The sequence below is a fragment of the Protomyctophum bolini genome (genome assembly GCF_963924005.1).
Source record: "Protomyctophum bolini genome assembly, chromosome: 12".
NCBI lineage: Eukaryota > Metazoa > Chordata > Actinopteri > Myctophiformes > Myctophidae > Protomyctophum > Protomyctophum bolini.
Window position 1 is genome coordinate 3,741,719 of NC_137873.1, and position 15,138 is coordinate 3,756,856.

Consider the following 15,138-nt stretch of genomic DNA (forward strand, 5'->3'; position numbering starts at 1 on the left):
CTAGTCTCTCTCAATACATCACACCTGCATAGCACCTGTGAGGGGTGTAGTGTTTGACTTCTCTTCAGGGATACTTGAGGCGTCTTTGATTTGTCTCGGCTGATGCAACACAGCTAAACGGAGTGCTCTGAGTCTGTGAGCGCCGTGGAGCGCCTGGCCTACCCACGTAGGGAGAAAATACACCTGTTTTCACCACGCAAAGGGCATTTAACTGCCGTTCATCTTTTATTCATTATTGCATTTGTATCAGTTCCTGCATTTTTAATGATCTACCTCTAACCCCCCCCCCACCCCCACTCTGCTGTGTTGTGTTACGTGCACAGCGACTGCAAGTGGATGTTAGCAAAAACTGCCAAATCCATTTCATGATTCAGAATCGTTTCGTTGGCAAGTAAAAGCAGTGGAGTGACATGTTCGTTTTTTTGGTCAGGCAGCCCAAATCACTGGAGGCCACCGTAGCAATTTTGTCTGCCTTGCAAGCCTATATGTCGGGTCAGACGGACTGATTGCCGAACGGGGATCAGTCCTTCTTCTCACCGTCATGTCTGCTTTTCCCCTGCGCTGTCCTCGCGTGTACCTGCACTTCAAAGCCACGTTTCATACCCTTTAATGTCACCTTTTTTTCCATCTCTGTCCATTTCCATTTCAATCCCCAGACTTCCCTGGTCTCTCGATCCTCTCTCTGCCCCCCCTCCACCCTCTCTGTCAATATGCCAACATTGTTGATGGCTTTGAAATATCTTTTCAAAAATCTACCCTCAAACTGAATAACTTAAGTGACGGTGCGTCTGTGGAGACATGTGATGGGAGATCGCACCAGCAAAATCCAGTAGATTATGCGATATGGGTTAGGAAAAGGACATCACATAATAGAACATCAGTATTTACAACGTATAATTCCTGTTCAGAAGCTAGCTGAGGAAACAGCCTCTCAATTCACTGCTAAAATGTGGATCACGGTTAAGAAGGATTAATCTGAGGTGTTAGTGGTGCCATGAAGAGTTACCAAGACTAGGTCCAAAACTGGTATGCGACCCAACGCAGCTGGTAGATGGTCATGATGATGCACATCCAACAGCATTGCTAACGGAAAGGAAAAGGAACACACTTTTTGTTTTCTAGTGTAGCTGGGCAGAGCGGCAGATGCAGTCTTAAGGACAGGGGGAAAGGATCCGATTGAGTTGAGTGAGACGAATCGGTCCAACCTGCACTGCTACTGTATGTAAACACCGGAGAGCTTTTAAGAAATGACAGAGACAGACGTGCGTCATCAATCAGTAATGTTCAGGTCTTCATCCCCATAGAGACGATTGGGTCGTGCAAGTAAATTTAGATTTTAGTTTTAGTCATCGTATTTAGAATAAAATTCCATTTAGGCCTACTTTTAGTCACATTTTAGTCACCTGTAAAGTTTGAGTTTTGTTTTGTTTTAGTCGACTAAATATCGTAAGACTAAATGTGCATTTGATTTGGACTTGATGGTGTCTTGATGGCTGATTGTACACTTTGTTGCATGCTGAAAATGGCCAATCTACAAGCTCACAGAGCGACGCATTGCGAGCTAGTAGATCTGCTATTTTCAGAGCACAACCAAAATTAAAATTACTTGTATTTAGTTCTACTGGATATCTTCTGCACTCGTCCCTTTTAGTCTAGTTTTTTGTTTGTTGATGAAATTGTCAATATATCGTCTTAGTTTTAGTCACCATAGCTTAGTTTTTATTTAGTTTTCTTCCGTGACAAAAGATAGTCGACAAAATAATTCCGTCATCCACACTGTAACCAAGGGCCTGAGATACTGTACAGTATTTTAGTGGTCTGGACCATGGCCATGCAAGTACTGTAGCTCCATGCAGCCTCCTCTCTGTACTTTATTGACTGCTGAGCACAGCAGAGGCAGGAACCACAGACTGGAGCTCTGCAAGTTCAACCAAACCGTATCCAATAATATTTGGGCACAAAACCCGCTACAGGAGCTTGCATTCACCATTAGGAATAATACAAGGATGTCTGTTATTTGATCAACTGTGACATTCTTTCACCAGAAATGAGTGTGTTGCACAGTAAAAAATACGTGCGTTCGTGAAATGCCTGCAAGGAGCTCTCGCTCTCTCTCTCTTTCTCTATTTCTCACGCACGCACACGCATGTGCACTGAAAGTGATTAAGCAGAAAGAAACTCAGACAGACAGTGCAGACAGTGGCGGTCCATATGACATTGCTAAAGTACACAAAAACTTTAATAAAAAGACTTTGAAAAGAAAGACATTGCTAAAGTACAGTCGACATGTAAACAACATTACATCAAATCCAAACCATGACTCCTCTCCATTCCATTTGTGAGCCCCTGTGGCTGTTGTCTGTGACAGTTGCAGACACCGTCATATCACTGAGTTTCATCACTCGCTGTGCTCATCCAGCAGCATGAAGTGGAAACTTGATGCAACCTGTGACTACTGATCTGAATACTAATTCCCTTGTTCTTTTGTGCAAAGTGTAGCCGTTATTTACAGCCGAGGGTTAGTCACAGATAGTGTCCTCTCTCTCTCCTTTTGTCTTTTCCCTCTTTTCCCTCCGAGTGGCACAATAAATAAGTCGACAGTCGGGCGGGCAGACAGGCAGGCAGGCAGACAGGCAGACAGACAGACAGACAGGCAGACAGACAGACAAGGGTTAGCAAACAGATGGAAATACATTGACAGGCCAGACTTTTGACAATGAAGGCAGACACACAGACTCGTCCTATTCTCCAGCATACACACTCACAGATAACCCAGTGACAGTGGAACAGTTTTCACCTCGACTGGAACCTGCCGCAGTCCTTTCATATCTTACGTTTTTATTCTTGTGTGTGTGGCTGACATTTTGAGATTTAGTTTTATATTGTGTCGAGACCAGAGGAGGGTGTTGGGGAGTTCATGGAGTTCCCATGCTGTGGTTTCTAGTCGCCTTGCCATTTTATGCCCCTCTCTCTGACACGCACGCACGCACAAGTGATCTTCTGAAAGTGTCCAGTGCCAGACGTAATTTAAAAAACAAACGTAATCAAAACAAAACCTCCTTGTTCGTTGCTCTGTATCAATGAGTTACTGTGCGTATACTGTATTGGCAGCTTGTGTGCGTGCATGAGGTGCCAACTTCTAAAATCATCAGTGTCCTCATTTCTGGAGGTGTTGCTTCCTCTCTACAGAGGGTTCTGCCAGTGATCAATACGCTGCTGTCTATGCTTGCGCGCGCGCAAGTGTGTGTGTGTGTGTGTGAATATAGCTTAGAATATAGTTCTGCTCATAATTTGGGGCAATAGCCTCAGTGTGTGTGGGGTGTCGATATGTCCCCCCCCCCCCAGGGGGATGTCACAGCTCCACTTTTAATTGGCAGATATCAGTTAGTGGGACAGCTGTGTCACGCAAGCAGCGTCGTGTCACGCAAGCCACTGAAGGTGCGGGCATGGTGGTGGTCACATGGTGGTGGTCAGCCAATCAACACGCACCACACACACACACACACAATGGCACATTTCACAACTGACTCGTGTCTTTACAGTTTCCTTTTTGAAACAGATTAAATGCCTGCAATTTGTTATCTTAATAAAAAGCCACTTTATGTTATTTTCTTCACTCACCATCACTTTACTGCTATGGTCATGTGGAAGTGAAAGCAACCAAGAATACACAATTCCTTCTGACTTGCCCGTCGTGTTGCTCCACTGATCACAGTACTGTACTGTACTGTACTGTACTGTACTGTACTGTACTGTACTGTACTGTACTGTACTGTACTGTACTGTACTGTACTGTACTGTACTGTACTGTACTGTACTGCTTCAGAGGGTGAAGTGTTGTCGCCAGTCGCCTATTTAGAGAGTTTCATTTCAGTCGTATAGCTCTGCCTGCTTCCGGGGCTCTCTGGTACAATATGAATACAAGAGGCCTATTCAGTATTCACCCATGCAAGAGACAACAGCAGCAAACAAACAAACAGAACTATTTCCTTTGTCATTCTAATCGGTGTGCTTTCTTTTTAGCTGTCAAATATTTCCGACAGGAAAATATAGTCGCCTGTTTTGTGGATAGAAATGGATATTTTGTCACTATAGGTTATGAATGTCCTTGTTTATATTGGAAGAGGGTTTTCTAAGCGGTGGGCAAAGACGGCTCCTCTTCTAAGTTGAAGTTTCACTATGAACAACTCTGAAGAAATGTCACGCGCTTGAAACATTACGCACTATTGTGGAGAATACATTTGAAGCTTTTGGACCGTAACCCAGTGTGCAGAGACTATATTTCTGTTAGATTTTGACCTCTGCCATGCACTTGGCACTGTATAGAGTGAGAGATCTGCGTGCTTGTTCACTCGCTTACAGAACACGACACGACATCTGAACAAAGCGGCGAAATGAATTGCCCATCCGTCCTAAATCACAGGCGAAACACCTTGCCTCTTCCTCCCGTGGGTCGGAGAAGGTAAAAAAGCGTGGTGAATCAGATTTTGAGCTAACCCAATCTGCCGAGGCTGCCAGATCCTCCCCTGACACGGGGGTGACACAGCACAGGTGGCTGAGTGATGGCCCTCGCTACTGCCGCCAACACGGCCTGCTGTTGAGATCAGCGCTCTGGCGTATACCGCAGGGGGGGACGGGATTAGCCACTGATTGCTGCAGAGCATCCCTGGCCACGGAACCATGCTCTTAACCCGCTGAGACCATGATTCTATACAGAAAAAATATATATGTTTCTATATCAGTGGTTCTCAAAAACCATTTCATGTCAAGGACTGCAAAGATTCTATGTAATTGGCCACTGACCCCCATATGGAAATACGTTGTTCCTTCCCAGGGACCCCCCAGAACCAAAGACGATGAGTTCAAAGCGTTCGCTGTGAAAGAACTGTACAGTGTTCAAAGATTTGCACAAGTTTTCACGATTTTTCTAAATAGCAGATCTACAAGCTCGGTACCGCACTATGAGCTTGTAGGTCAGCTATTCTTCCAATAGCATGAGTGATACAATAATGGTTAAAGTGGTTTAAAGCTAAGGCGACAAAAATGCGCTCCGGGTCGTAATGGATTAAGAGATATATTGTGAAGGCTAGCATCTCTGCACACACAGCTGTTTGCACATTGCACAGCGCGTGAGTTTGTTTTTAGCTTATCTGAAAATGTGTCCCCTGAAATCAATGAGATTTCACCTGGCCTTGTGTTTTCTTGGCTTATATTCAGACCCTGCGATGTGGCATATATTGCAATTTATCATATTGCATTCCATTGCATTGCATTTTATCGCACACCCCAGCCTTTATTTACGCCGGGTGAGGGAAGTGATGAACGGATCAAGCTCATGCTGATTGGCCAGGTGCCATATATCCCCGGGGTGATACGGGATCCATTCAACAAAGCTTACTGTGAAAGCTTTATCTTCCCGAGGGGTTATATTGCAGCTGACCAATCAAAGTGAAAGTGCTACCACCATCTGTCTATACCTAACATGCTTTCTAAGTTACATTTTAGCCGTTTGCACAAGCCTGCAAGGTCGTCAAGGGAAAGTTAGTGCTACTGCTACTGCAAGTAGCACTGTGACGATTTGAATTTTGACGTTATTTTGCATGTCATGCATTATGAATTGAATACCCAGGACCTGCATGGAAACCAGACCACAATTACTTTTTTCGGTGCCATCCTTTTAGACTAAGTAATGTACTGTGGTGTTTACATTTCTATCTAATAAAGTATTCAATTAGAGTAACCAAGTGCTACACGCTAAGGTGGAGTCTGACATCTACAGACCGGCGGAAGGTTTGGAGTGAGCCTGCCGTTCTAACTGCAGGGGAGTTCATTCCACAGCTTGGGGAGCCAGAAGGGAGAAGAGTCTGGGAGCGTTGTCCTGGATGTTTTAGGGAAGGTTCTGACAGCTTCTGTGTGTTAGCTGATCTGAGTGCAGGAGGGATTGTAGGGTTGGATCAGGCTCTGAATATAATGGGGTGCCGTACCTTTTGGTTGCTTTGTAGGCCAGGTGTTTTGTTTTGTATTCCGTGCGGGCAGTAACTCCATGCAGGGAGTGGAGAAGGAGCAAAACATACAGTAGGAGCATGGCGCAAGACACAATTGTGGCTGGTTGAAGACCAAGCGTGCTGCGCTTTGATATAATTGTTTTCTAAACCCAAACGCAACACAACAGCAAAGGCTAGCCATTTTAGTAGTAACACTAACGTCCATGTTCTGTGTGGGTACCGAGCCTACACAGTTGGACAATCCCAGCAGGGGACATAGTCATATCAGTTTGTTTTCCTGCCTGGGGAGTTCCCCATTGAGAGTAATTAAATTAAAGTGCTGATTAAATGCGACTTTTTTGTGAATAAATAAGGCTATTGGGCTAATCCAATGTGACTAGTTGGATTATCCCTCACAAGTACGTCTCAGGCTGATACAGCAGTCCTTGGTCGAACTCCATGCCTCGGATTGAATCTATCTAGCCCATTCTGACCTGAGATCAGATTCATACGAGGTTTCCACTGGACACACACTGGTCTGATTAACCCATTCTGACCTGAGATCAGATTCTAAAAATGTCAGTCGTTCTTCGATTTTTCAAAAATAGCAGACCTACAAGCTCGTAGCGCGCCACTCTGTGGCGCGCTATGAGCTTGTAGATCTGCTATTTTTTAATGGCTAAAGCACGACATGATGCTAACACCAATATGGGTTCCCGTTCAGAATGGGCTAGTATCTATGTCATATTGGTCAGTCTTGTCTCAACTCATGAGCTATACGCACCTTATGTTACCTTATGTGTGAAAAGCAGATGCCTATTTAAACTTGAGAGATGTGGGTCATTTTACTTAGCTGCAGTATACCGCTGGAACTGAAAGAGCACATGTACAGTTTACACAATCAGCGGTTTGGCTTGAGCACCTTGTGACCAAATATCCATTTGTGCCAAATACACAAATTGAGTATCCTGCACCGTAAAATATATACTGTTAAAATGTTTAAATAGTAATTAAATTCAAATTGTGTAATAATCGACCCAATGTTTTACACAGTCAGAGTTCCTCTGTGGATTTGACTGTTTTGGGAAAGGGACTTTTCCCTAAATCTCCAAATATGAAAAAATGCACTTACGAACATTTTGAAATTGAAAAGAAGTTTAGAACAATATTAAAGTGGTAGAGAAGGGGTCACCCATTTGTCTGTCTTTCTATACCACATCTCTTGTTTGAGAACACCGTTGTTTGTCTGTGGGCTTAGGTATAATCTTAAAATAGCCCATTGTTATACCATACATTATACATCATAATTAGGGCCCATCTCCAGTCCACTAATCCTGAAATGACTCATTTCAACGAGAGCGCTCATTTCCCCTCAACTAAGTCCATGATTATTTCTCTTAATGCCTTACTCACGCCTCGGTTGACATTCACTGTATTCGGGGTGTCGCAAATTAATACCCATTATGAAATTGCTGGCACTAATTTGCAGTGATATATAAACAGATAAGAAACGCTTTGAATAATAAGGTTGGTTGGGCCATTTCGCTTAATTGCGGGTGTGTGTGTGTGTGTGTGTGTGTGTGTGTGTGCGGGAGAGTGAGTGCGTGACAAGATTTACCTCATTTCCAGGACGTCTTCACCAGTTGAAATATTATAGCTTATTCTGGGCAAGATCTGACTAGTTACGATGTGACTTAAGTTGAAATCAGGTGATATTCTGGGCCAGATCTGACTAGTGTTGGTTTGTCTAAACTTACCTCTATTAAACGTACTCTATTGGTTGTGTGTGTGTATGTGTGTATACTGCATGTCTGTGTTTGCATGTATGGGCAAGTGTCACGGCACAATATGAGTGTCCATGAATGCTGACTGACATTTCAGAGAGAGAGAGAGAACGAACAATGGAGAAGAACATTGTAAGCTGTACTGAACCAGATTGAGACTGTAGGTGTCTGGGCCTGCTAGTGAGAGAATGGAAGACGGAGGGAGCAATGTGTAATAATAGATATACATATAGGAGAGTAGTAGACTACAGTACATAGACAGATGGGATAGAGACACTAGGTAGAGGAGAGAGAGAGAGAGAGAGAGAGGTGGGGTCGTGGTGGCTTTTCTGTCTCAAGATGTTTCCACTTCCTGACCCGTATGGCCTCCTATTGATAGTGTTGCCAAGGGAACGGGTGTGTGTGTGTGTGTGTGTGTGTGTGTGTGTGTGTGTGTGTGTGTGTGTGTATGTGCGTACTGTATGTGAGTGTGCGTAATGTATGCGAGTGTGTACAGTATAATAAACGCCATGACTCAGAGTACCACTTCGCAGGCCAATCTATAATCATGCCTATACTCCCTAATACTGATACTTCTGCACGCACGCACACAGTGCTGTATCTTGGAGCAAAGCATCAATTGAGAGTGTGAATTCTTCTCAGCTGTTGGTGTGTGTTTGTGTGCGTGTGTGTGTTTGTGTGTGTGTGTGTGTGTGTGCGTGTGTGCGTGCCATTTTTGAGTGGTGCAACCACTCCAAGGTACAGCAATGTCCGTGTTGTTCACCTATGTGTCCGCCTATGTATGTGACGTTAATGAGCACGAGTATGACTATTAGTACCAGTAGGGGCGCTGTTGTGACAGAAACAGAGAGAGAGAGAGAGATAGTGCTGTACTGTTGCCTGCTAATGAGAGAGAGAGAGAGAGAGAGAGGAGAGGGGGGGGGAGAGAGGGGATTTGCACCACTCAGTTCACACGGGTGTGATTTTTTTTTTAAAGCATTATGCACAATAGAAAAGTCCACTGTTTGGTTCCTGGAATCGTACCATTAATTCACTGTGCATCTCATTCACTGTGAGGCACTTTGGATAGAAGGGTCCACCAACGAAACCACGGCTCCACTCAGTGAATAATATAAAGAAATTAAACATGAATTTAAATGAGGTCTCTGTTGCATATCCATGGTGGCCAAATCATGTAGCAGAACCTGCACTGCCAAGTCATCTGTGCATGGCTCCAACTGGTCCCCCTCCATACACGTTGGCCAGCTGTACCAATACATTGCCCAGATTTTGCTCAATCTTTGTTTCTGTCTGTCTGTCTGTCTGTCTGTCTGTCTGTCTGTCTGTCTGTCTGTCTGTCTGTCTGTCTGTCTGTCTGGAGTCATCCATTCATTCACTGTGCATCTCATTATCGATAGAAGGGTCCACGAAACGAAACCAAGGCTGTGTGTGTGTTTGTGTGTGTGTGTGTGTGTGTGTGTTTGACTGTCAGCCACCGCCATGCCAATCTCTGTGCCTTTCTATCTCTTTGTCCTTTTTCCTGTGTCCTGCCATTTCTTGCTTTGTTGATCTCTGTCTGTCTCTCTGTCTGTCTGTCTGTCTGTCTGTCTGTCGGAAGGTCTGTGTGTGTGTGTGTGTGTGTGGGGTGATGATGGGGGGGGGGGGGGGGGGGGGGGGTGATGGGTGTCAATGGAGGGGTTGTTGTGGCACAACAGTATTGCCGGAAAGCCTGGACTGACAGCTGCTTCCAGCTGGTTGTCAGTCACTCAGTCACCCATCAAGAAATGACGGGACTGATGAACCAAACTATAGGAAGGTGCGCTCAGTGGTGGAGCAAATCTCCACCAGGAGTCACATGGCCCTGTACCTCCTGTGGTGCATGGGATGGCATTGTTTTAACCTCTTTTTTTTTGTATTGCTTTGATCGTGTGAGCAGTATGACAAGGTGGAACACGTGGAAAGGTTGATATAAGATGCCAAAGGAACTAGCTGACTAGACTAGTCTAATATAAGTAATACAAACTATTGATTTTTTTCCCCATAATGAATTAATGATGAATTCAAGACCATCATGTACTGTACGTACAAGTTTCTCTCAAGCAAAAAGATCTCAAAAACTCTGTAAGACTCTAACCCGAAGAGAACACATTCCCAAGGAAGAAAGTCCATTCTTTGCTTTATTGAGGAACGGTTCTTCTCCCCTCTGATTTGGAGCTTGTCTACAGCCGTGATACACAGTGGTGTAAAGTAAACTGTATTTAATTATTTTGAGGTATTTGTACTTTACTTGAGTGTTTCCAATTTTCAGTACATTTACTTCTACTCCACTACATCTCAGAGGCAACTAGATAAAGTGCCCCTCGGGGCACAGGTCTCCACCAGGGCAGGTCAGGTTGTGGCCTCCTGGTGGTGCTATAATAGGCCAATGGGAAAAGGGTGCCATTTCTTCTTACGCCTTGGATTGGATGATTTGAGGCATTTTGTTCCAAAAATGTGTTTTGCAAAAATCCACCTGTTGGTAGCGCTACTAGTTACTTTGCAGATTTTGATTACTAGAATTTCGCCGGCCTTCGGCCGGCGAATCCTAGTTACATTGCAGCGCAATATGGGAAGAAGGAAATTCTCAGTAGTGTGCCCTGCACATATGTAGTAACGGATGGGTTATAAAGTATTAATAATAACAGAAAGTGTTTTTTATTTCTCATAAATACGCAAACATGGTGAAACAACTACAGTCACAGAGAGCAGTGCCAAGGTAGCTGCTGCCTGCTAACGATGCAAACAACAGCCTTGCCTGGTGTGTGTGTGTGTGTGTGTGTGTGTGTGTGTGGGGGGGGGGGGATAGCACTAATTTTCGACATTTTACTGTGTCATAAATATTTACATCTGTAGCCTATATTGTGATTACATTTGACCGTACATTTGACTCTTGTGTTATATTCTTGTGAAATATTCAGTAAAGTATTGTGGTGAAATATTCACCCCAAGTTGATAAGATATGCAGAGAATATAATACCAAGAACCCCCAGTTTGAAATGCATTAGGCCACAGACCCCCATTTGATACCATTTGCTCTCTGGGAAAATCAGGGTCCATTTGGTTCCATTTGTATGCTCTTGGAGTATGATGACTGCTAACAGTATTATCATAAAATATGTCTCAGTTTGAAGATTCAAAAAAACATATTTCATATGTGTGAGCTTGTAAAGTAGAACGTTCAACCTAGAGACAGTGTTGCCAAGTCTGATCATTATAAGCTACTTTGGACTTGTTTATCTATTGGTAGTCCTTGACATGGAAATGTTTGAGTTCCACTGCTCTGAAACAACATTAGACAACAAAGTTTGACAGTCAACACTATAATTGATTATTTTAAGACTAATTTCCGGACCATTTCTGATTTACCTACTTTGAACTGGCCTATTAACATTTTTATAGACCTGGTTGCTTGTTTCACTCTCACATCCACGATATGTGGCAACCCTGGTTTGTTTTGGTTTGCGTGTGGATGTGTTTTTGTGTTGCTTTAGCATCTTTATCACAGTAGCTATCAGAGGTTGCAGCAGCTGCTGCTGTCATGAAAACGCAAGTTTCTGTCCCAGAAGCTCACGTTAGGTCTGCGCACACTGTATGTTGCTATGGCAACCTGTCATCAAATGCTGCTAACGTTGTGGTCAGCACTGTTAGCATGTGTGCTATCAGGCAAAAGCTGAGATAGATATAAAACTACTGGCCAAAATGTCATACAAAACACAACAACAAAAATCGGAATGTAATTGTGACCTACAGACCATCATGATTTGCTTGCTGGACCTATAATTAATTTATTTGCATTAAATTGCCACTCGCCCATATAAATAAAAAGCAATAGCCTGCATGTGTGTGTGTGTGTGTGTGTGTGTGTGTGCGCGTGTGCGCAAGACAGACGTGCGTGTGTGTGCAGGCTGAGAGCTGGTGACTGTGATTGACGTGTGAGCTGGATAAATCAGTGAGAGTTGGAAAAAGCGCCCGCAGAGCCAACTCGCAGGCAGTGCCTCAGGCCAGATGCCCGAGAATCGGTACAGGAATCTCTGGGTCACCAGTTTTGGTGTGACACACACGGCTTCCACATTTAGCTTCATACTGGGTGAAAGTGGCGTTCCAAAAATTATTTTTCCCCTCGGAATTCTTATTCACAATGAGATGGAGTTGAGGTGTTTGTGTTTGCTTGCTGGAGCTATAATTAATGTATTTGCATTAAATGTCCACTCGCGCATCGAAGTAAAAAGCAAGATGGCTGCCGATTGCGAGCTGAGAGACGGAGAAAATAGTGACGTGTGAGCCGGGGGCGGGCCTCTGACAACAGCATGAACACAGGGCAGTGTTGCCAGGTTTGCGAATTGTAAGCGAGTTGTAGTGTGTGCAAGTAGCCTGGTTAAAAGGCCTTGTTTCTTCCCGTGTTGGGGCAACAGAACATGTCGACCAGTTTCTGTCAACCGCTTTTGGTCAGGTGACCAACTCCACAAATGTTAAATTAGATTACAAAACATGATACACTAACCACTTCAGCCCTATTTCAGAAAATTTGAAAATAGCCGATCTTCGAGCCTGTAGATCGGCTATAGATAGAACTGAAACAATGAAATGAACCACTAGTGATACTGACTACTGCCACCTCTTGACACGGATTTATTTTGTATCTCACACAGGCACAACATCACATACAGTACAAGTTGGCTATCAGCTGACCATCTCCTGCAGTTGTGTGTTCCTGAAGACCGAAGACGTAAGGCAACGACGCAAGGCCTTAATACATGAGGTTAGTAGTAATAACTTAAAGATTGTTTGCTGTAAGACCTTTAATGCAGTGCCACATATTAGCTGTTATGGAACTGTTAATACAGGCTTCAGGCTGCCAGGAATATGACAACAAAATCCAGTGCGTGACTTTGAATGAATGTGCTGATGACAGACAGTGAATGGCCCCTGAAGTGTCTACCATGAATCTAGTCTTTTTATATATAGTCCCGGAGAGAGCATGGCATACTCTTGTTCATGCTCGGCCAGCCAGAGCACCGTTCCATTAGGCTATGCATATACATTCAAAGCAGGTCGGCCATTTTATTTCAGCAGGGTGGAACGTGCTGTTTTGATGTGCGGCCATATGGTGGTGGTGGCCGTAGGAATGAGCAATGCCCTCTGTTTTGGATGCTGCTGTGTGTTTCTTTACGGCTTTTGGGGAGATGGTGTCGGATCCTGTTGACAAATGGCCGCTCTTGAAACTGTATGCCTGCTCAACAGGTAAATCATTCCACCTGAGCAGATTCATTTTGTCACCGTGCCCAGTGGCGTTTCAGAGCCTGGGAACAGCAAGAGACCAGGTGTGTGTGTGTGTGTGTGTGTGTGTGTGTGTGTGTGCAGGTGCATGTGCGTGTGCGGATGTGCGTGTGTGCATGCGTGTACACTACAGTATGTATTATGTATTGTATAACACTCAATACATTTTAGAAATGAGGAAACAACTTAGATTTCAGCAGAAGGTGGGCATCAGGTGCTGTGTGTGTGTGTGTGTGTGTGTGTGTGTGTGTGTGGGTGTGTGTGTGTGTGTGTGTGTGTTTATGCGCACATGTGGTGGCACAATTTTGTATTAGCTCTACATCGATACAGGCCATTATGTAAAGCAACATTAACTAGAAGCTCTTTTCTAATGTTTGCTAATGTATTTTCCACTGGTTGCACCACCTGGGTCTTCTCCTCGGCTGCCATATTGAAACCTGGAATGAGACATGACGAATATAGAAGTTTAATCTTCCATTCCTATTTTTCTGTTCTGTGGCATCCTTAAAATGAACTGACAGACATGGATGCTTCCATTTACTACTACTACTGCGCAGCTGAGTGTGACCGGTGACGTCAGACGCCGGTTTGACAGCTGTCAGAGAGGAACGCTAAGTCAAATCCTCTCATGAACTGAATCTTGTCCGTCTACTAAATCAGAGTTTCTGTATTTGTTCGGAGTAAAAAGAAGTTGCATTGTAGGACTGCTAGCTGGCTTTGGTTTGCCTTTAACCCAGATGCCAGTTAAAAAGCTAGTTGGCTGTGGCTCGTCTTTAGCCTTGACGCTAACGTTTTAGCAAACTTTTAGTTTAATCGTCACCTACACACTTCTTGGTGTTCTACTGGAGTGCACTCACCGCTTCCAGTTGCTGTGGGCGATAGTCCCAGTCGTGGTTTTTCCACTAGAGTGACTGGTTACTGGACCCTCAGCTCTGTCGCCACACTCCACACAAATATGCCTCCCAGGATGGAGGAAATAGGAGGTATCAAAAATGAGCTCCGCTCCATTACAAACTTGGTGAAAGACCTCCTCCTGCGAAAATCGCTCCTCCAAGGCCGGTTGAAATCCCTAGAAACCCCGGGTGCCGGCGCTGTATCCCGGGTGTCCGCCGTGGCAGCCTCTATGCCGGGGTGCAGTGCTGCGAGTACCGGCGGGCGTATACCGGGACCCATCCGCGCCGACTCCTGGTCCTCGGCGGTCAAGGGAAATAATCGGGGGTTCCCTCTCTATGACCCATCGGGGTCGGAGGCCTGGAGCATAGTAGACATGTTCCCGTGCTCCAATGCTTTCACTCCGCTCCAGGAGCTATCGACCACGGCTACTCCGACTCCAAGGAACGCACAGTGCACAGACTCGATGCCCCGACCAGCGAAGCGAAACTTCCCGGACTCCTCTGGCTCTACCTGCTCTCTCACCTCGACTCCCAAGCCCAGGCTTGACGGGGGTCGTGCAGGTAAACGACCCTGTCGTCGTTCACCTAGTAAACCCATACCAAACACTTCCCTATCGATTATCCACCCAGCGCGAGGTAAAGTGATCAGCGCTGCTCCTAGTAAAGAGCCCCCTCCCCCTCCCCGTCCCCGTCCCCCACCACCACACTCATCATATCCAGCTGCGTCCCACTCCCTGTCACTCCATACGAGATCAGCTGCATCGATCTCCCCAGATAACACACACCCCCACTGTTTTACCCCTCCTCCTGATTACATTCTCTTAGGTGATTCCGTGATTCGAGGGGTATCTATCTCGAATTGTATTACTTATTCTTTTTCCGGTGCCAAGATTATTGATCTGATCCCCCACATTCCAGACATTCTCCAACGTCACCCCTCCGCTCACACAGTCTTGATCAACGTGGGCATAAATGATATCAAGCAGCGCCAAGCCTTTAAGATGTGGACTGACTATGAGGCCCTGGCAGACGCGCTTGATAACCTGAATAAATCCGTCATATTTTTAGGATTAATCCCCACTCTCTTTCGAGGCCCAGAAAATTTCAGCCGTGTTATTTGCGCAGATAGGTGGCTGCAAAATTTCTGTCAAGCCTGCGGCCATGGCTATATCACTAACTTTG